The 22480-nt window shown below is 42.3% G+C and overlaps 1 protein-coding gene and 1 pseudogene across 1 annotated transcript in view; both read left to right on the top strand.

Moving 5' to 3' along the window:
• The window catches only part of Fto (FTO alpha-ketoglutarate dependent dioxygenase), a 348414-nt gene that overhangs the window by 18520 nt on the left and 307414 nt on the right, over positions 1 to 22480 (top strand). The gene's annotated exons all lie outside the window — the stretch shown is intronic.
• LOC121447689 lies at positions 10807 to 10952 on the top strand (annotated as a pseudogene).

The raw sequence follows: 22480 nt of genomic DNA, 5'->3' as shown, positions 1-22480 counted from the left end.
TGGTAGATACCCTATATCTTGCCATTTAGGCAAATTATTTCGTGTGTGTGTGTGTGTATGTGTGTGTGTGTGTGTGTAAGCACACATGTGTGCATGTGCACACAGGATAGAGATTGACATCAGGCATTTCCTCAATTGATCGTTACCTTTATTATATTTATATTTGAGACAGGGTGTTACGTGGAGCCTAAAGTGCACCATTTTATCAGACTGAAAAGGTTGGCAGACCTTAGGCATCCTCTCCCCTCTGCCCCCAGTTCTGGGATTGCAGATGGGCAGTCTGTACTCAGCCATTTATGTGAGCGATGGGATCTGAACCCAGATCCTTATGTTTGGGTGCCAGCACTTTACTGACTGAGCCATCTCCCCAGCCTTTTCCATAGGAAGATAGTGAGATCTCCTGGCCATGTCACAAATACATTTATATGTCTAGCAATGTGCTAAAATGATTGACTTTCAACAATTTTCTTTCAAATAGATACGTATATAGATTAGCAGTTGAGGTTTTGGGGCGGAGCTTTACTTCAAAGAATGTTCATTTAGCTGTAGTTCCCAATGTGTTCTCCATCAACAATAAGAATACTGAATTAGAAAAGTATTGTGTATAAAGTCACATAAGAGCGTAGTAGACCTCAGGAGAGTGTCTAGAAGCTAGAGGGAGACCTTCGATTTTGGAGGCCGTTTATCTAGCACTGCTTTCTGAGAGTTATATCTGAACCACTGAGCGTCCCGATTCATTTTGCCATTTCATCTGTGGTTCTTCTTCCTATTTTTATTTAAGACTATAAAGTTACTTTAGTGTAACTGCTGCTGTCACCTTTGCCCTTAGCTAATCAAATAGTTTACCTTGAGGGAAGCATTTATCTCCCACTTTCATTATTATTATTTTTGTAGCTGTAAAGATATATATTTTATGTCTGCAGAAGGCTGTAACAGTGAAACGAGGTATTGATCTGCTGTATTTAGCAATTTCTTTCCACCTTGCCATCAATAGCATGTCAGCATCTGTCTGTACCGGGGTTGACCTCACAAATAGCTCTTTATGCTCCCATTGGATTCAAATGATATAGTATGCTGAAAACTAAATCAATGAATGATTATCAAGTTTTTACTATTATTTCATGACCTGGAGGCAGCGGGTACTCCTTGCACTCAACAGGGCCATGTACAGTGAATATGGTAAAATGAGAATGTCTGGCTTTGTTCAGATGAAAGGAGGAGAGAGGGCACCTGCGCGGGCTAGCCCCTGCTTCTGACCAATCATCACAAAGCACTTAGGCACTCCTGTGAAGAGGCATCCTACCTTCTGGTTCTGACATGGACAAGAGTAGCATCCTCTGGTAGCTTTCCTCTCCGTCCCAACATGCAGAATTAAACTGTAGCGATACACAGAAGTCCCCAAACAATGATGCAGCTTTGCCGCCGTGCTACAGAGGATCTAACAAAAAGGCACATTGGAAGAGGATGGAGAATAACTTGGTCCAGTCTGATGGCACTCTTGTATCCTCATAGCTCCGGAAACCAATACCGGGGTGTGGGATTGAGGCCACATTTTCTTCCTCATCTCGTTTGTTCCTTCATTCTTCCCCATCTCTGGAGCACCAGAGTGGCTGGAGTCATAGATTTGCCTACTTCTGAATGTTGCTGAGTCCACTGACTTTTCTTATTTTACTCTTAATGAATCAGATATTCAGATAAAAAACAACTTCACAGATAGTGAAATTGGCATTGGGATGTGGAAAGGGGGAGGGAATGATGGAGGGGATGTGGAAAGTGAAGCTAGCAGCTGTCTGGGATCATTGGAGGGTATGAATCAAATGTCTAAGGAGGCAGTGACATTCTGATCCATTCCATTATCTCTGTTGAATGCTTGATACTGAATGCTGAAAAAGCCACATGCTGATTCATTCCCCAGACATTTTTGAGTATCTACTTTGTCATTGGTTAGAGAGACCAGATGTTGAGACTCATCCTTCCTCCTGAATGTTATGACCAGCTGTTGTGGTCTGCTTTGTGAGACCCAGCTCTGCTCTGGCTTTGCTTTTCCCATTGCAGCCCCTCTCCTCAGTATGATATGAGAAACACAACCCGGATTTCAGACCATGGTCTTAGGTCTGGTCAGTTTCTCAAAGAGCTAAAATCCCAAGCAAGGAATTTCTCCTGGCTTTGGGATCTGGGGCTGGAAATGGTTTAATTCTGCACCTGCTACTTCCAGACCTTATTGACAGTGTAAAAATTTGAACATTGAATTATCTATAGAAAGTTTTCCTTAGGGTCTGCTTGGGAATCTTCTCGCTCTTAAATTACCAGTCTGTTTTTGTTGCTTTTTAAGTGTCTTAGACCCACTTATCATGAATTTTAAAATTTCATGTGTAGGATATTCTGCAGGAATATGAGTGCCATTAGTTGACTCTGGAGTCCACAGGAATATTTTCTTTTGTTTGTCTTATATCAGTTTATATTAAACATGAGAGTTCCCTACCCAGGTCTAGAATATGAAGATTTGGGGAAGACAGCTCTGATTCAGTTTTTATGTTTGTGTATAGACATGCTTGAATGTTTGGTAAGGATTTTTCTACTTCAAGCTCCTTCTGGGAAAACAATCCATTTCATCTTGCCTCTTTATCAAGTCCCTATATTACAGAACGTTCTCTTATTTCCCTCATCATTTAACTCTGGCTAGCCCAAAACTTGTCATGTAGGCTAAGCCAGCCTTGAACTTACAAAGGTTCATCTACTGCTGCCTTCTGAGTTCTGGGGTCACAGATATGTGCCCCCATGCTGGCTGAGTAGCTTTTTTTCTGAATAACAGTTTTTTTTAAAGTAGCCATGAATATAGTATTTGAATGTGTGCTTGTGGCTTGGGATATTTTTTATTTATCAAAACTGCACATAATACTGTGGGTTTATAATTTGTTTTTTTTTTTTTCCTGAGTAAAAGTTGGTACATGGTCATACATTACTTCCACATCAATTACGCTAGGCTGTCTGCTGCTCACCAAGAAAATAGCTATGCTTTTGTTGTTAGAAAATAGGGCAGCCAATATGGGTTTTAATAATAGGGTGTATTGGCTTGTTCCTTACAGATCATGATTTCTTCCTTCAGGCTGACTTAAGGAAGGATGGCGCTAGCCCACGAGGGCTAAGGAGTCAACTGTAGTGTGCAATGTCTGTAGACCAAAACTTTCACCTAAGATCCCATACCACCGAAGACTGTCCAATACCGGCTACGCTGGGCTCTTTTTGTGGTTATAAGTGATATTGATGATGAGAAGGATGCAAGCAGATCTGTTCAACTTAATTCTGGATCCTTGCCCGTTGCTTTAGTGACACTCAGATGGCTTGTGAAACAGTACATACCTGACTTGAGATCATGAAACTCCACTGCATGGCAAACAGAAACATCATGCACTTCCAGGTGTGTAAGGACGTGCATTTGTCGTGTGCAGCACTCTAAACCTTTGTGAACTCTAATTGGTGTAAAAAGGCTCTTAACAATTATGTCCTTAAAATTAAACAGTTTCGGTAAATACGGCCCTGTGTATTCTCAGTTCTCCTGGTGCTGGGGTCATGTGATAAAATGAGTCCCTTTAAAGATTTCCATTCATAGGTATCTATGAGGTTTTCTAAACAATGACTATATAAATTTCTTGTCTTTTTTGTTACTTTCATGTTTTGAGATTACAATTGCATCACGTTCCCTTTCCTTCCCCCCTCCAAACTCTCTCATAGACCTCTCCTTATTCTCTTTTAAATTTATAGCTTTTTAAAATTAATTGCTCCGTTTTTAATTACATACTTTATTAGAAACTCCTTAAAGAAGAATTTTGCATTTTATTTCTATCTTTTATGATCCAAGAAGGTATGTGTGTCTGAGGCTCTGTATGTGTCGAAAGCAAAACCTGCTTAAAACCATGGCTGAAGAGTCATGCTTAACTGTATACTTTGCATGCATTTGTGATTTGAAATAGGAAAAAAAGTCAAATTTGAGACAGCTTGAATGGCATGCTGTCAGTTTGGAGCTTCATGAATTGGCAATGGTCTCATTTAGGACCTTCAGATGTGTCTCTGCCCGGACAGAGTGAGAGCGCTTTGCATGTTCCGGAGGAGACAGCCACTCCTTGCTGCTCCACGGTAGGCAGTGGTGCATGACAGTTGCCCTTCATTGCTGGCTTCTTGGAGCTTAACCTCTGACCCTTCACTTAGTCGCTGAGAAGCAGCTGGAGCAGGTTGGAGATGTTGGTGAATGACGGGCAGTGGCCTGCAACGTGCTTGTCATGATTTGACTGTCAAAAGGAGCCTGCCATTGGTTTCCATCAAGGTTTGAAACCTCTGTGCAGCAGTCCATAGTACTTAACTTCCAAGGCTGTCAACAGGACGCTCAAGTGTGCATAAAAAAATCAGAGGGCTGAATATATCTTCAGTCAGGAAATAGAAGTTTCCCCTTTTTTCTATTCCTTCCCCCCCTTTCTGTTTGTTTTTCATTTGGCTAAATTTATTCAGAGAACTTTAACAGGCCAAGGGGTTGCATCTTGCCGTGGTGAAGAAAGCAAACAGTTTTCTCAAGTGGTCTAAGTTTCAAGTAGCAGAGTTTAGATCCACGCATCTGCCAGTTAAGCTCCTTCTTGTCTTGCATATGTTGTCTGCTTTAGGCAGTAAAGGATATAAGACAAGTCCGCAAGTTCCTGGGCTAGCTCACAGGATGAAATGTTTATCATGGTGTTTATGAATGCTGCAAAAGGGGAGGAGGGATCACCATGGGGAAGCATGAATAGAAACTTAAAATAAATGATGAAGTTGGAAGGTGTATGATTGGTATGTTATTCGATCAAGACTTTTTCTATCATGGAGGAGTTCAAACATAAGTAAATGAGCTGATTGTGAGCAAGCCTTAGAAAACTTTAGGGGTCAGGCCAGGGGAGATGGCTCAGTCAGTAATGTGCTTGCAGAGGAACTGAATCTGGACCCCCAGCACCCACATATAAAGGCTCTGGACCCCGACCCCCAGCACCCACATATAAAGGCTCTGGAGGGGCGGAAACAGGTGGATCCTGAGGGCTTACCACACAACCAGACTAGCTGTGTTGGTGAGCTCCAGCTTCAGAGACCTGCACCTCACACAATGACATAAAACACCAGGAAAAGCCTTCAGAAGTCAGTCCTATGCGATATAGTTTTTAAAGAGAGGAAGTTTGCGGTGGAAGCTGTCTGTGCTAACTTTCTGTCATTTCCCAAAGACTGAGACAGCCTCCTTATTCAAAGAGACAAGGCCTGCTTTATTTGAGTGTTGGGGATTCTGGTCTATGATTGATTGGCTCTCTTACATTTGTTCAAAGCAATAAACACATTCTGGTAGGGCAGAACACAACTACTTACCTGATGGTTCAAACACAAGGAGAAAGAGGAGTTGGGATTCTAGCATCCTTTTCAAGGACATACCCATAGTGACCAGAAGACCTCTCTGGTCCTGATATTCAAGGGTTTCAGAACCTCCCAGTAACACAGCCTCTAACTGACACACGGGCCTTTGGCGAACTGAAAACCCACATTAGTGCACTGTCGCCTCTCCTTAAATTTGAAACTCTGAATTAAAAAGTGTCCTGAAATGGAGAAGCTGAGGTAGAGCTTGAGGCTGTTCTCCTGGCGCAAACACCGTACGCCAGCGTGGCATGGGAGCATCAGAAGTCACGTAGCTGGAGCTTTAGTCTTCTGTTTCATCTGTGTCACTGAGGTAAGTCAGGTAAGACCCCACCCTCAGTGACCTCTGCGAAAATGGAGATATTTGCTAAGCAACAAAATTGGAAGTGTTGTCAGACCCCAGAAGGCACTAAAATTATTAAATAGCATAAGTCAGGGGTTGGCCTGCAAGTAGGTTTCAGAGCTAGACACAATCTTAGTGTTTTGACATTTTCTCTCATGTAACTGATTTTTGCTCAGAGTGCCATAGTTGTGATAAGCATTGAAACCACAAGTCTGAGCAGCATGCCTGCTTCCCTCTCCCCTTTCTCCTTTCACCCTTCCACTCGCTCACTCACTCGCTCGCTCACTCACTCGCTCACTCACTCGCTCACTCACTCACTGTTCACTCAGTCTTTACTCACCTGCTTGCTGCGCACTCGCTCACTCACTTGCTCACTCACTAACTCCTCACTCACTCACTCCTCAAGTATTTATTGAATTATATATACCGGACGCTGGTCTAAATGTAGGCGTGCAGCCACGAGCTGAACAAGCAGTACCTGTCTTTGAGCTGTAGGGAGAAGGAAGTCCATAAGTGAACAGTAGCACATACTCTTGTAGTCCTAAGTGCAGTGAGGGAAGCAAAGGGTAACCAGATGGCGACTGGTGAGGGTGGCAGGAAGAGCTGACCTTTGGGGCTCTCCCCAGCAGAGACATACCTGAGGCCAGAGTGGGCCTTGGAAAGATCACAGGAGTGTGCCAGAGGAAAGAGTGCCACGTTCCTGCCCACGCTCTCATCCAAGCCCTGGCCTTTGTCCTGCTGGTTTCCATCTTTGTCTCATGTCTTCACGCGACAGCTAAGGTCACACTGGTTTTATTCCATAGACTCTGACTCTGAGCTGTGGTTTTCCTGCCACTATGTACTTTGCCATCCTTAAAAAGGTAGAGTAAAGGTTGGGATGCAGCTCTGTGAAGGCCCATATTTGGTCCTCCCCATTACTAAGCTGAAGGACTGAATGGGAAAGTCAACTCAGCATGTCCCTTGCTGGTGACCATTTCTCACAGGTTTGGCTTTGGCATCATTTTTTGTTTTTGGACAAATGAAATTCCCTGCCCCATAACTTTGTGGTGCCTAGGGCAAGGGAGTGTCTTTAATTTTGACAAAGGTTCTTTCTCACCTTAGGTGGGCTTCAACTCAGGACTTAGGGTGACCATACACTTATAGGCACACACAACTTCCAGTGAGTGAGTATCCTCAGCCAATGACTTCTGGGACAGGACGATGTGTGTGTGTGTGTGTGTGTGTGTGTGTGGTGTAGTAGTGTCTGTATGTGTCGGGGAGCAGGGTGAATTTAGAAAGATTTATTGGAGAAAGAGCACAGAGCTCCAGGAGCAGGGATGGGTCCCCAGAAATGGGATGCCACTGGACTGCTAGGCTAGGATTTTTTGTTTGTTTTGTTTTGTTTTTTAATCTTATGGCAGAAACTGGGGTGGGTACGGTGGTGGATCAGCCCAGCTATAAGGTGTCCAGGTGTCTGCTTTCAGCCTTGGACACGTCTTCAGTTGGCTTCCGGGTAATGGCGGTCATTTAGGAGAGGAGAGAGAATGAGAAACCAGTCATCCCTAGAATGAGAAACCAGTGGCACCTAGAAAATAGTTTTCTCAAATACTACTTCGTCTGAGAGCCTCTGACTCTGCCATCCTTGTTTTCAAGACACTTCTTCACCCTTCTGTCACTGGATCTGTTTGTGCATTTGCCAGTCTAGTCTCTGAGCTCCTCGGAGGTAAGAGTCTGTCATTCATCTGTTGACTTCTCAATATTGTGCACTGTACGAAACAGTCAGATGTCACCTAATTATGACAGACTCTATAGGAACACCTAGAGTCCCTTTATAATGGAGTTGTGAAGAACATCCTACAGCGTTCTCATCTCCCTTTGGTCAGATGCCCAGCATTGTGGTAGAAGAGGAGGGTGAAGATTGAGAAAGTTAGGAAGTAGACTACATTCCTACAAATGACATCAAGATGTGGCAGTGTTTGAGGGGGGGGGCAAATTAGTCTCAGATAGACTAATTACTTTAAAGAAAACCAACATATGAGTTGAGTTGCTTTTGGTAAAGCAATTATCAAAGTTGGTATTCCTATTTGCTAAGTAAATTTAGCAGCTCATCCATGCTTCCATCTGCTTATTATCAGATCATTCTGTGTAGTACTGTCGTGGCTTGTTTGGTGTGTGTGTGTGTTGTTTTTGTTGTTTTCTTTTGCATTTTTAATTATATTAAAAGTATTTTAATGCCAAACCACAGTAGACCCGTATGGATATAATCATTTATTTGACAATTCCGTATGGTTGACTAATTAGCAGTTTCATTAATTTTGTTAGCTCAAATAACACTCTATTGAATCCTAGAACACTTTGGGCAAAAGATAGTAATATTTTTTAAGGCCCTTAATGCATATATATTTCCAGATTACATTTTAGAAAATGTTTGTGTATTTCTCAAGGCAGCTTGTTGTAAACTTGTTCTTAGATTATCTGTGAGTGAGCCTGGGGTGTGGTTGGGGTTGGGATATGATGGATGATCCAGAGGAGGGTTCATTTATACTTCAGGAAATCAAGAGAAATACTAAATGGATCAAAAGAACTAGAGTCTTCTCAAGAGGCCTGTGAGCTGTGGTCCTGTGATCTTCCCCTGTGGTTCTGTGATCTTCCCCTGTGGTCCTGTGATCTTCTTCCCCTGTGGTTCTGTGATCTTCTTCCCCTGTGGTACTGTGATCTTCTTCCCCTGTGGTTCTGTGATCTTCTTCCCCTGTGGTTCTGTGATCTTCTTCCCCTGTGGTTCTGTGATCTTCCCCTGTGGTCCTGTGATCTTCTTCCCCTGTGGTCCTGTGATCTTCTTCCCCTGTGGTCCTGTGATCTTCTTCCCCTGTGGTTCTGTGATCTTCTTCCCCTGTGGTCCTGTGATCTTCTTCCCCTGTGGTCCTGTGATCTTCCCCTGTGGTTCTGTGATCTGATCTTCCCCTGTGGTCCTGTGATCTTCCCCTGTGGTTCTGTGATCTTCTTCCCCTGTGGTTCTGTGATCTTCTTCCCCTGTGGTTCTGTGATCTTCCCCTGTGGTTCTGTGATCTTCCCCTGTGGTTCTGTGATCTTCCCCTGTGATTCTGTGATCTTCTTCCCCTGTGGTTCTGTGATCTTCTTCCCCTGTGGTTCTGTGATCTTCCCCTGTGGTTCTGTGATCTTCTTCCCCTGTGGTTCTGTGATCTTCTTCCCCTGTGGTTCTGTGATCTTCCCCTGTGGTTCTGTGATCTTCCCCTGTGGTTCTGTGATCGTCTCCTGTGGTTCTGTGATCTTCTTCCCCTGTGGTTCTGTGATCTTCTTCCCCTGTGGTCCTGTGATCTTCTTCCCCTGTGGTTCTGTGATCTTCTTCCCCTGTGGTTCTGTGATCTTCTTCCCCTGTGGTCCTGTGATCTTCTTCCCCTGTGGTTCTGTGATCTTCTTCTCCTGTGGTTCTGTGATCTTCTTCCCCTGTGGTTCTGTGATCTTCTTCCCCTGTGGTTCTATGATCTTCCTCTGTGGTTCTGTGATCTTTGCCTGTCCTGGACTCTCTCAAGTCCTGCAGCTTCATGTGGTCCCTGAGGATAGCTCAGTGTCTGTGTGTGTTTCATTTGCTTGTATGTTGGGTAATATCTCTCTCATACTAATAATTTGAAACATTAACATTTGAAAACTATTGATCAGCAGATTTTTAAAGTTACTGCTACCTTTTTGTTTTTTGTTTTGTTTTTAAGTCAAGATTTTTGCTATGTAGCCCAGGTTGTTCTTGGCCTTGTGATCCTCGTGCCTCAGCCTCCTGTGTGTTGGGATTGTAGGCATGTAGGGCCACACTTGACCACTCCTAATGTTTAGAGTTAGATTCAGGATGGATTGATTGTCTTGTTCAAACCTCTGCTGCTCATTTGAGGGATCAGTGTCCTTCTTCCAGTGTTGTCTGCTTACCTCATCTTGCTAACTCACACTACAGGGTCGTGATCTTCTGACCTGGGTGTCCCTGCTGGCCTTCTGTGCCTCACTCTGCCTTCCTGCCTGCCCTGACTGAGACATGTGTGGCTGACCCACACCATTTTCCACCTCTGACTCTGAAGTGTCTTTTCAGGAGCCAGCACTTAAGGCACCTTTAGGGCAGCTACTTCTTATCTTGCTTTTATTAGCAGTGGTGTCAGCATGTACTAACATGCGATGACCCACTCTCCTTTCTGATAAAAGAAGAACCTGCCTGGCATGGATGGAGAGAGGTGCCTGAGGCGGATTACATTGTCACCCCTTATAATAACAACAGACAATAAAAAAAAAAAGCCAGCAGATTTCTGTTTATCTGTGGAAATGTTTGACAGTTTTGACTCCTGATGAGATGCATTGGGAAGAAGGGATGAAGTGGTACTGTATTAGGGCAAGGACTGAATGAACAAGAGAGACAAGAGTTCTGACTTTGTATGACAGATTGAACACACGTCTTAGTGCGGACCCATCTAATTGCGGAACCCCAAGATCTCAGGTCTAGCAGTCCGATTTATGTTTAATATATACTTATTTACAAACAGGCTCATTGTCATGGCCTGCCTGATTTGTGTAAAAGTGAAGTAAGCACACAGTTACTTGGAGAGTCGATAGTCTCTGAGATAACAACATGGAGGATGTGCGATAAGTCCCACTTCTTAGTGAAGGAGGTTTCCCCCTATGTTAAAATACATTGACATGCTCTGAGGCCATTGTCAGAGAACTCTTGGAAAAAGTTGTGTTGTTTGGATGATGTGTTTGATATAATGCAGGGTTTCCCTGCACATTAATTGTGTGGTTCAGCCTGTCTGCCTTGAAGTCAAGTTAGAGGGAGATGACAATGCTTTGCCTTCTCTACCAGGTGTTTCAGACAGAGCCTCAGAAAGAACATTGCAAGTAAATAAAATTACCGAAAGATTTCCTTCAGGGCTTTAAAGTTGCAAAGTGTAGTTTACTTGAGCCAGGATGAAAAAGTTTTATATGTATGGAATAGAGACTTGAAAAAAAAGAAAACTAAGAAAAGTTCAAACAAGAAAAACAATACTAAATTTAGCACACAATTATACAAATTGGCTGCTTCTGAGCCTTTTGGCCAAGATCAAGTGTAGTGTCTGTTCTTTTAATTTTAATTGTATTGGCATGTATAAGTGCCTGCATGTATGTCTGTGCACCGCATGCATGTCTGGTATCCAAAGAAACCAGAAGTTGCATCTCTAGGAACTGGATGGAGTTCCTGATGGTTGTGAGCTGCCACGTGGGTGCTCAGAACCAAACCAGCTCCACGATAGGTCTTATCAGTTAAACAATCCTACAAATTGTGCACACAGAAAAGCACAATAGTTCTTCAAATTGAAGACATTTAAAAATTCAAATGAAGACATTTGAATCAATTGAGGACATTTTCAAACTATGTAAATACTAGCCCTTGAGATGTAAATGACAAGCTGTCTGGAAAAAAGACACCTAAAGAACAGACTTGGTTACAGTAGCTATGCAGGCCAGGATATAGCTCTGTGGCATAGCACTTGCCTAGCATGCCTGAGGTCCTGGGTTCAAGTCCAGATACTGTGTTGCAAAAACCAAAAAGGACATACATAAACCACAGAAAACCTTACCCACGAATAAATCTAATCAAAGAGGTGCAAAGAGGTGAAAAATCTCTACAGGAAAACTGCAAAGTAGTATGAAACAAATGGAAGAAGATACAAAATAAATGGAAAGATGTCCTGTGTTCATGAATTGTAAGGATTATTCACAGACAGTCCATACTACCCTGTAATCTATAGATGCAGTATAATCGCATTGGAAATACCAGTGTGATTTTTGCATTAGAAAACAAAATCTCGAAATTGATATGGAAGTACTGAAGACCCATCAGCCAAATCACTATAATGAACCCTACACTTTTATGGCCATTGGATTTGTTTATTTATTAAATCTTTTCATAAATATCCTTTGATCATGTCTTTCCTCTCCCCAAGATCCTCTACAGCCAGTTTTATGTTCTTGTTCTCTCTTATAAAAACAACCAAAAACCAAAACCACAAAACATAACAAAAGTCAAAACAAACAAAACTATCAGGGAACATTTTCTCTCTCTTCTCTTCTTTCCTTTCCTCTCCTCCTCTCCCCTGCCTTCCCCTCCACTCCTCCCTTCCTCTCCCTTCCCCTCCCTCCCTCTCTCATTCAATCCCTATCTGTTCCTCTGGAGAACCCTGGCTAGTGCAGGAGGGACCAGAGATGCATTTCCATGCTACCACCTTCGCTGGTCTGAGCAGCTGCCATGGATTTTTAGAGTCTGTAACCGAGGCCAGCAGGGATTCGTGACTTTATTGCTGAAAAGAATCTGAGGACTAGCTGGTAGAGTGGAGTAGAATTGGAAATTTTGTTAAAGAGAAAGGGAGGTGCTCAGAAGGAAAGACAGACCCAAGTGTGGAATGTGCTTCTTAAAGTAGGGGAAATGAAGTGTTGAGTATAGCTTTGGCAAGAGAGAGCAAGCAGTTAACTGTCTTGGCATCATTAGCTGTGTATACAGTTAGTGACTATCGGGTGGCTGCTCAGAAGATAGTTAAGAAACTTTTTTTTCTTTTTCCTCTTCCCTTCTTTCCTCCTTCCCACTCCCTTCTTCCTTCTTTCCTTTTCTTCTTCCCTCCTCCTTCCGTTCCTCTTCCTCCTCCTGTTCGTCCTCTTATTCTTCCTCCTCCTCTTCTCTTTTTTTCTTTTCTTTTTCTTCTTCTTTGTTAAAGACATAGTCTTGCTGTGTAGCTCTGTCTGGTCCAGAGTCTCCCTGTGTAGAGAAGAGTAACCCCAAACTCAGAGATCTGCCTGCTTCTGTCTGAGGAAAGCTGGGATTAAAGGTGTGTGATAAGGGGGAAGGTAAGGTGGCTTTGGAGATACTTTGATTGTAATTATAACTTGATGAGATAAAACTAGAAGCCACTTAGGGTTCCCCAAGGAGTTTAGTATATTTTTCCCCCTTTCTAAATGAGTTTCTGGTGAGATTCATAGAAACTTGTAGGTTTGTGGCTTTGAAGGAGCATTCTTGTTGAGAGAAACCCTGTACCCACTCTTGCTCTCTAGTCTGTCTCATCCACCACCTTTCCCTGGCCCTGAGCAGTTACAGTTGCCTTCTGTGTTTGTGGATTTGCCTAGGACTGCTCCATAGTCTATGGACTGTTCTTGTCACTTAGCCTGCTGTTTACAAAGCTCATCCAGGTTGTAGGTTGTGGAAATGCTTTACTTCCTTTTATGGATGGATCCCATTATATGGAGAGACTCCTTTTATCTGTTCATTAGTTGGCAGGTATTTGGATTATTCTACTTTTTAGGTATTATGAATGTTGCTGCCATTAGCATTCAGAGACTGATGTTTATGTGAACATTGTAATTGTTTGTCTTCACACATTCTCTCTCTCTCTCTCTCTCTCTCTCTCTCTCTCATACACACACACACACACACACACACACACTTCATTCAGGAGTGGAATTGTTTCACTCTGCTTAAGTTTTTCAGTAGCTGTCAAACTCTTTGCTAAGGTGAGTGTATCTTGTCATACTCCATTAGCAGTATAGAAGAGCCTTCTCTATGTCCTTCTTACACTTGTCTCTCTCTCTCTTTTTTTTTTTTTTTTTTTTTTTTGAGATCAGGTCTCACTGTTTAGCTTTGGCTGGCCTGCCTGGAACTCTCTATGGAGACCAGAGTGGCCTGAAACTGACAGAGATCCACCTGCTTCTGCCTCTCAGGTGCTTGCATCAAATGTGTCCACCATACCAAGCAAATTAATATATATTAAATTATTGTGTGTGTATCTGTGTGGGGTACCTGCAGTCATGCCCACAGAGGCAGGAGGTGTTGGATTCCCTGTAGCTGGAAGTACAGGATTTTGTGACCCACCTGATGTGGGTGCTGGATCTCAAACTTAAGTCTTCTGGAAGAGCAGTACATGCATGCTCTTAATCACTGAGACATCTCTCCAGCTCTGAAAACTTCATGACTTGGTGGGATGCTGTGTGAAAGTATAAATGGCAAGGAAAAAGTGGTGTAGATAGTTTAAGACAGTACATTATCCAAAAATAGTTTGACTTAGGGTGGTTGAGATGGCTCCAAAGTGCTTGCCCTGCAAGCCTGATGACTTGCATTCAATCCTAGAACCCAGGGAAAGGAAGAAGAGGAGAACTGGCTGTAACGCGTTGTCCTCTGTCCTTGACAAGCACACCATGGCACCCTCTCCAGATGAACACATACACAATAATAATAAATAAAAATCCTTTAAAAGTTCTGTATTTGACACTCAGAGTATTCGGGATCTTAGGGATGGTATTTTCCAACTCCACATCCTTTACTTATGTATTTTCTTGTTTGTCTCTTTTTGTGACATTGCTGTCTTCATGTCTATTTCTTAGCATTTTTAGTAGTTACATTATTTTTTAAAATACTTGTGTACACTTAATATTCTCTCTTTTAGTAAAGAGGAAGGAGAAATATGCCATTTTGTTTCCTTGGCAGCCATCATAAATCTATATTGGGACTAAGAATAAATATCGAGATGCAAATGGTAGCAAAGACACTTCTTTTTTAAATTTATTAATGTATGTATTTTTTGTAATGTGCATTGGTGTTTTGCCTACATGTATATCTGTGTGAGGGTATGGGATCCCCTGGAACTGGAGTGACAGACAGTTGTCTGTGGGAACTGAACCTAGGTTCTTTGGAAGAGCAGCCTTACCTTTTGAGCCATCAAAGCTACTTCCTTTCAGTAGTGAGGTGCCTGTGTTGGCCTGTCTCTGTAGGTATGTGTGGCCTGAAGTTAGAAGGCTGTGTGCCTTTCTTGCTATTCTGACATGAATATTTAGCAGCGCCACCACTAACCCTAGGATCACACAGTAAATGTTAACAAGAAGCGCCAGAACTTGTGTTTTTCCTGCCCTATTGTTTTTCTACAAGAATGCTGACAGCTGGAATGGTTTTGTGACATTGAGCTGAATATTACATGTGTAGTTACCTAGGATTTTCCTAAGATCTGGACATAGTGACTGGATGTCATTACTTATGTCTGTTTTATTAGAATTTCTTAGATATTTACATCTCCATGGTGTTTCTGCTAAGCGAAGAGGCTGTTTTCTAAAGACTGAACCTTCTAATATGCACACAGGATTGAAGATGCGCTGTATATAGTGTCTTCAGATGTGCACACAGGATTGAAGATGCGCTGTATATAGTGTCTTCAGATGTGCACACAGGATTGAAGATGCGCTGTATATAGTAACTTCAGATGCACTTGGACTTTCACTCAGTGCATCTTAGTTTAGTTTTTTTTTTTGAGGGAATCTTGAACAGTGTATAGTCTTTTTCAGTTGCTGTCTTGTATTGCTTCTTTTGAATATGTTTTCCTTCCATTGGAGAGTGCTTAGGGTCTTGAATATTCACATAGGTGTGAGTAATTCTGGAAGCCCATCTTCCTTCCAGTACCAGTCTATAAAAGGAGTGAGATTTGATTAGGGTTAAACAGCAGTCAAATGCAGTCAAATGTACTTTTGTTTAATATATGTTATTCTATCTTTATACTGATGTTTCTTTGTTTTAAGGAAACCCATTTTCCTGCATTATGATTTACTATTTGCTGTTTAATTGTAGTGCGAATGGGAACTTGTGGCCACTAGGTGTCGCTTGTTGGCACTGCCCTTTTGGTGCCACACTTAGAGGAAACTAAAAGACCACAAGGAAGATCAGAAAGCAAAGGCATCTAAAAGTGAATGGCAGACACAGTGTGGTGGTTCCCATTTTATATGTAACTCTCCACGTCTGTCCTTCTGTGCTCGCAGAGTGATGTTCGGGTAGGGCAAGTCCGGAAGCTCTAGGTGAGTCTTTACCTTCTCCTTCTCATCTATGATGCAGGAAAGTGGTGCTGGGGTAATAAAACAATGGTAACATGTTTGCAGAGAATCTTAGGCACAGTTTTTAATATAGTTTATTATCCTGGGAATCCTTGTTACTAGGCAGATGGTGATTGCATTTATTAATATTAATTTCCTTGCTCTTTAATATAATAATGCCGGCTGTTATGTACATTTATTATCTCTTCTAATCCTCACCCATGCCCTTCGTACTTACCATTTTCTCCCTGAGTTTAGAGATGGGCTAATTTGCTTTAAGTTAATTGCTCCCCTTGCTTTCTGATCCTCCCCCTCCGTTTGGAGCTTGATCATGGAAATGAGAGTCTGACTTGAGTCATTGGATGTGGAAATTGCTAGGATGGGGCTGTGTAGAGGGTGCTGTGGGACTGGCAGCCCTTGGCCGGGAGCAGGCGTGTTTCCTGCAGAGTTAGGGTAGATGTGATCAGCGTGCTCTGGATCCAGGCGCCCTTCAGGAAGGCCACAGGTTCTTTGCTGAGCTACAGATTGTGTACACGTGGGATGGCTTCCGGGATGGCTTCTTTTCGCTCGCCTCCCAGTGAAGCACACACTGTCACAGAAACTGCAGGGCACTTAACAGTGTGGCTCTGACCTGGAGCATCATAGCACGGAACCTTCTTCTTAGTCAGTTAAGGGCCCACTAAAAAGAAGAGAAGAGAGGCATCAGGCTTTGGGTTTTCTGAGAACACTAGCTGATCATTTCTTTTTTTACCTTAATCTGCATTAATTTCCAGATTTCTTCAGTCTTCTTAGAAATGAATTGGCTCACTAGGTTTTTTTTTTTTCTTTTTTTTGTCACAGATGATTTAATTGTGTTAAGTATCTCTCTAGTTGACTTCGCAGTTCTGTGGAGATTTCCCTGGACCATAGGAAAATGTGTAACAAATTCAAGATGAGAGACCTGTCAGGCAGGGAGCACTTCTCTGGGAAGTCAGGGCTGGCAGTGGGAGCCTTCCCAGTCCCTAACAGGCACACCCACAAGAGCTGCCTCCAACACTGTCACTCCTTTCTCTTTGTTCCCCTCCGGACTCACTTCCTGCCAGTGATTTGTGACATATTTTGCAGCAGATCAAATGAGCCCCTGACACCTGATTGCCGAGTGCTTCTTGTTTACAGTTGCTTTCCAAGGACATGGAGACAAGATGGAAAGTTTACCTTCGGTAATTAAATTTGCATCCGCTCAGTGACAGCACTCAAAGGCGCTTTCCTCGCCTACGAATCTCATTGCAGAGTTCCTACTGTCTTTGACCATACACATCTAAGAAAGGCAAGATGTGGACAGGTAAACAAACATTGGTTCAGCCCGCTGCCTGTCATTATATGATGAATATTAAATAGACTCGCCAGGAAGCCTGTCCTTTTGACTGTCTCTCCACCTACTTATTTAGCCAGGTTTATAACGGGTTTTAAATATAAGAACTGTGACGTGGAGGTGATTTTTTTATTATTGTTATTATTATTATTGTTATTATTATTGCATTTCAGTCCTTGAAAGGAAAGCAAGCACCGGAACACCCTGGATTGGGTTAACACCCTTTGGGTTGTGCGTTTCTCACACACACACTACTGAATAATTCAGCAAAGCCAAACACAATCTGCTGGTGGTATCTAGTGTGATTCACACTTGCTAATGAATAATTCCCTTTGGCTTCTATTGGCCAGCTCTAAGGAGTGACTTCTGAGACTCAGATGGGTTATTACTGGGCTATTTGTCAGTGTCCTTGGGGCTTTGTGAGCCAAAGTCCTGTTTGGCTACCCACCCCACATACCTTCTCCGAGTCTTCTGGTTAACATGGCGCTCTGCATCCCAGTCCCAGCTTTTCAGCTTTAGAATCTTCTCATGATAGACACAGTAACAGAATTCAGCTGCATTATAATTTCATCAATTCAGTTGCGTCATTGTTTCATTCAAATAAAGAAATCTTTAACGAGAACCTTATGAGAAACAAGGAACAGAGCCCCGGATTGTGTATGCAAGGGTGCGGTAGAGACGTGCTGTATCCTCAGGAAGTGAAGGGTCTGGAGGAGACCTGTCTGGTCCAGTGGAGGATGCTCACAGTCTTTTGTCAAAACGATTAGTTACAATTTTCTCACACTGTTCTCAGATATACATTTCAGTTCATGTTTGTTGATGGTATTGGATGAGAGTTATATTGCTCTTGATAACCTTAAATCTTGATTAATAATGGAGCCGTTCACAAGATAAGCTCCTTAATATGATTCCAGGTATGACTGGGTAAATGACTCTTGCTCATTTCTGCTGCACTGGTGTGGAATGTGGAATGACCTGGCATTAGCGGCCTGCAATGTCTCCAAGTGTCTAGTGCGGATCTATGTAAGTGTGAGTGCTGCGTGTACCCTAGAAATCAGGCTGGTTACCGTCGACGTCTGCTGTCAGTGAGGTGCTCTTAGCCTCAGGAAGTTGTTTACAGCATCCTGCATGTGCTGCAGCATTTGCTGGTCCACACCAGGTGTGTCTCTTCCTGAGGCACATACTGTCCAGTGTACAGTTCTGTAGGAGGCGTGTCATTAGTTCTGGTCAGTGAAATTTAAATAGAAGTGTCAGGTGTTTTCTTGGTCAGCAAGGCCACTTTGTACCCCATCCGTATCCCTTTCTTTGCTGAATCACCAATCTTGAGGCAAAGGGCAGAGTCTCCTTAGACTGGGCCTGTGGTGACTACTTGGAGTTGAGCCTCCCTCTCTTCACTTGGCCCATTCCGGTAGTCAGCAAGAAAGGCAGTTGCCTCCCAGGAAGCACCTAAGGGCTGGAGTTCTGTAGTGTAGCCTGGAGGGATTAATGTTGGAACAGCTGTTTGTGGGAACAGCGGCCTGGCACCCAACAACATTTTAGCTAGCTCTATAGAAGGTATTTCTTTTTTTATAAAAAATAAATTTGTACATTGACAATTATAGTTTTTAATGTGGTATAAAGTAGTGATATAATTTGTGAATGTAACGTGGAATGAATGTATTAGTTACATTTTGCATTATTGTGGTTAGAAGCACTTGATACAGGCAACTTAAAAGCAGGATTGAGTTTAGCTCCATAGTTCCTATGTTTGGGCAGAACATCAGGATGTGTGGAGCATGTGGCAGAGGTTGTACTTCACTTCTTATGGAACAGGAAGCAGGGATGCTGCAATACAGGAAGGAACCAGGGCAAGATAAAGTCCTGGCGACATTGTTCCAGTGACACCTCCCTCCAGCTAGCCCCATCATACGAATCCATTCAAGGATAAATCCATTCATCCATTCAGATCTGTCACTAGAAATGAAGAGGATGAGTGTTTGAGGTTCAAGGCTAGCCTGGGGTAAAACCATGTCTCAAAAATAATTAATTAAAAACAGGCAACACAAATGGCCAACAGATACTTGAAAGGTCCACATCACTAATCATTACAGAGGTTGCCTTCCCTAATCCCTGAGGCATTCCTTAATCCAATAAAAACTAACCATCGTAGTATAATTAAATCAAAATCATTTAACATGTCCATTTCCTCAAATACTTAGCATTTTCTGAGGTACAAATCTATGGCATTTACTGTTAGTGATTTTGAAGTGTCCATGTTTTATTATTTGCTGCTCACCGCCCTAGGAGTCAAAAGTCAGCAGTATAGGAATGGAGGCCTCCGGCCACACTGAGGCCTTGATGGCTCTGCTCATCATTTGTCCGTCTTCTGTCCTCCTCCAGCATCTGGTAGCCACAGGTCTTACCCCTGCCTCTTGTCGTTAGCTGTTTGTAGATTTCGCATACAAGAGAGAATGTATGACACTTACCTCTCTGTCTCTGGTGTATTTGACTCAGTATCTTGTTCTCCAGCATTTCTACAAAGGGTAGGATTTCTTGCTTTGTCAAAGCTGACTGGATTGGGTGATGTTTTTCTACCACTTTTATCTGTTCACCTGTTAGTGAACACTAACATAGTTCACTAGATGGTGTGAACAGCACCACACTGAACATAAGTGTGCAGACCTATCAAGTTTACAGCTTCCCGTTAGTGTTTTAGTTACTTGTCTTGCTACCATGACAATCATCCTAGCAAACACAGCTTAAAGAAGGGAGGGTTTATTTTGGCTTATAGTTCTAAGATTGGGTCCACCATGGTTGGAGGCCATGGTGTCCCAGCAACTGGTCATCTGCAATTCTAGTCAGTCAGGAAGCGGAGGGAGATGAATGCTCCTGCCTAGCTCACTTTGTCCTTTTCAATCTGGGGACTTCGGGCCCCAGAGTGGTGACATTCACGTTCAGGGTTTGAAGCATGATTAATAAAAACTCAGGGTCTGAAGTCGGGGTTCAACCTGAAGATCTGAAAAGCAAAATAGGCAGCCACTATCTCTTACTTCGGCCTCAGTCTGAAATGGTGATCCTGCCTCCTGGAATCTCAGGAAGAGACTGTGCATTCATTGAGAGCTGTTTCCTCCCATTTTATAATTCTCTCTAGGGCTGGGATTAAAGGCATGTGTCACTGTCATTAAAGGCATGTACTGCCCAGTTTCTATGGCAACTAGTGTGGCTACTGGGATTAAAGGTGCGTGTCATTATGGCTACTGAGATTAAAGGTGTGTGTTACTATAATCTGGTGTGTAAGGCTGGCCAGTGGGGCTGTTTTACTCTCGTATCTTCATTTATTTATTTATTACAATTGAAACGCCACTACAAGGGTGCATCTTCCTACCTCGATTAACTTACTTTAGGAATCCCTTGTAGATACTCCCACAGGCTAACCAAGTCTAGATAGTCTCTACCAGCATGCCCAGGAGATGCTTGTCTCCTATGTGATTTTCACATAGGAGTGATAACTATCACAGGTATACATGCTCAGATGTGGAGTGTCTAGATTGGATGCTGTTTATAATTTTAATCTTCTGAGGACCTCATTTACCTTGTTTCCATTAGTGAATAAGCTTCTTTTTTTCTATCCTCAATGTTTGTCATCATCAGTTACCTTTACTAATAATACTATTTTGATTAATATAGCATTGTGAATTTAGTTTGGGTTTCTATAGTGATTACTGATACTGAGCAGGTTTCATGTTGACTATTTTCATTGACTTTATTTATTTGCTGAGAGAAGGTCAACGTCTCACACTGTAGCTTAGGTTGGCCTTGAGTTGGAAGAAATCGCCCTGCCTCAACCTCTGTTGTGCTGGGACTGCACACATGTACCATCGTGCCTGGCTGTGTTGTTCCTTGTGAGAAATGTCCCTTCAGGTCCATTGTCCCTTGTAAAATTGAATTGCTATTATTTTCTGTGGAGTTGTCTGAGTCCTTTTCTGACTTGCAAATGTTTTCTCCCCATGTGTAGATTCTATCTGTAGAGTCCTTCTTGTAGATGTTTATTATGCAGACGTTTTTAATTAAAATGCAGCTCTTTTTGTCTGTTTGACTTGTTCTATTGTTGCCTATACTCTTCAGAGCAAATCTAAAAAGTTATAGCCCAAATCAGTGTCCTATCGTGTGTACCCCTGTTTGTTGCTGGTAGTCTTACGGTTTAGGTGTAATGTTTAAGTCTTTTTATTTAAGACAGTTTGAGTTAAATTTTGGAGAAGGTGTGAGATAAGTAAGGGTCCAGTTTCCTTCCTCTCATATGGATATTCAACTCCCTAGCACCATTTATTGAACAGACTGTTTCTCAGATATGAACTTGACACCTCTGTTAAACTTCAGATGACCATAACTGTGTGGGCTTTTCCCTTCTGCATTGTTTAATCTACCTTGTTGGCCAGTGATCTATTTTTATATTGGTACCATGCTGTTTTAATTATTAGTGCTTTGTAATTTGAATTAGGGCGTGAACTGCCTCCATATGTCACGGGCTAATGATTGCTCTGCCTGTCCAGGGTTTTCTATGGCCCAGCGTGAACTTTAGGATTACATTTTTCTATTTCTATAAAAAAAATGACACTGGGATTTAGATGGGGGTTATATCGAATCTGGAAAATGGAATAACTTTCTATTTATGTGTGTCTTCACAATTTTTTCACAACTTTTGTTGGCAGACTTTTTTTTTAAAACCTCCTCTTTGATTACATTTGTTTCTAAGTGTTTTACTTTTTAATGCAGCTAATATTAATGGGATTGTTCTTTCTTTCTTTCTTTCTTTCCTTATTTAATTTTTGTGGAGAGTTACATGTTAATTCATAGAAAACTGTTGTTGATATATGCATGTTGGTTTTATACCCTATAATGTTACTGTATTTATTACTTATAGCGGTCTTTGAATTATATCACTAGCAAAAGTGACAGTTTCTCCTTTTACTCTCCTATTAGGATACTTCCTCCCCTTAATTGATCTGATCGTGAACTTGAGAACCATCTGCCTCAGCCTTTTAAATGCTGGAATTACAATGTGTACTGCCATACTCAATGCTTTTGTTAGTTCTTTATTCACGGTGGTACTCTACTATAATCCTAACTCTTGGGAGTCTGGGGAGGATCATGGTCAATTTCAAGGTCAACCTGGGCTCCATTGTAGTTTCTAGGACCACTTGGGCTTACACAGTGAAACCATGTCTCAAAAAACCCTGAGGATCTACCAGTGGCACACACAGTAAGAAAGTAAACAGTTGAGCATTGTGGAGCATATACATAATCCCAGCACTTGGGAAGCTGAGTCAGGAGGATCACTGTGATTTCAAGGCATCTGGCTTATGTGACTGTGAGGGCAGCCTTGTCTATGCATCAAAATCTTGTATCAAAAAATACAAACTAGACTTGTAAGACTAAATAAAACTATGTTTAGAGAAGTGGCTGGTTGTCCTGCTTAATGAAAGAGTTTGTATAGCCTTGGCTGTCCTGGAACTAGCTCTGTAGACCAGGCTAGCCTCAGACTC

This window comes from Microtus oregoni, unplaced genomic scaffold (genome assembly GCF_018167655.1).
Source record: "Microtus oregoni isolate MIOR12 unplaced genomic scaffold, Mior012 000004F_ref0000308, whole genome shotgun sequence".
Taxonomy (NCBI): Eukaryota; Metazoa; Chordata; class Mammalia; order Rodentia; family Cricetidae; genus Microtus; species Microtus oregoni.
Note: the sequence above shows the minus strand (reverse complement) of the source record. Positions and strands in the feature narration are given on the sequence as shown.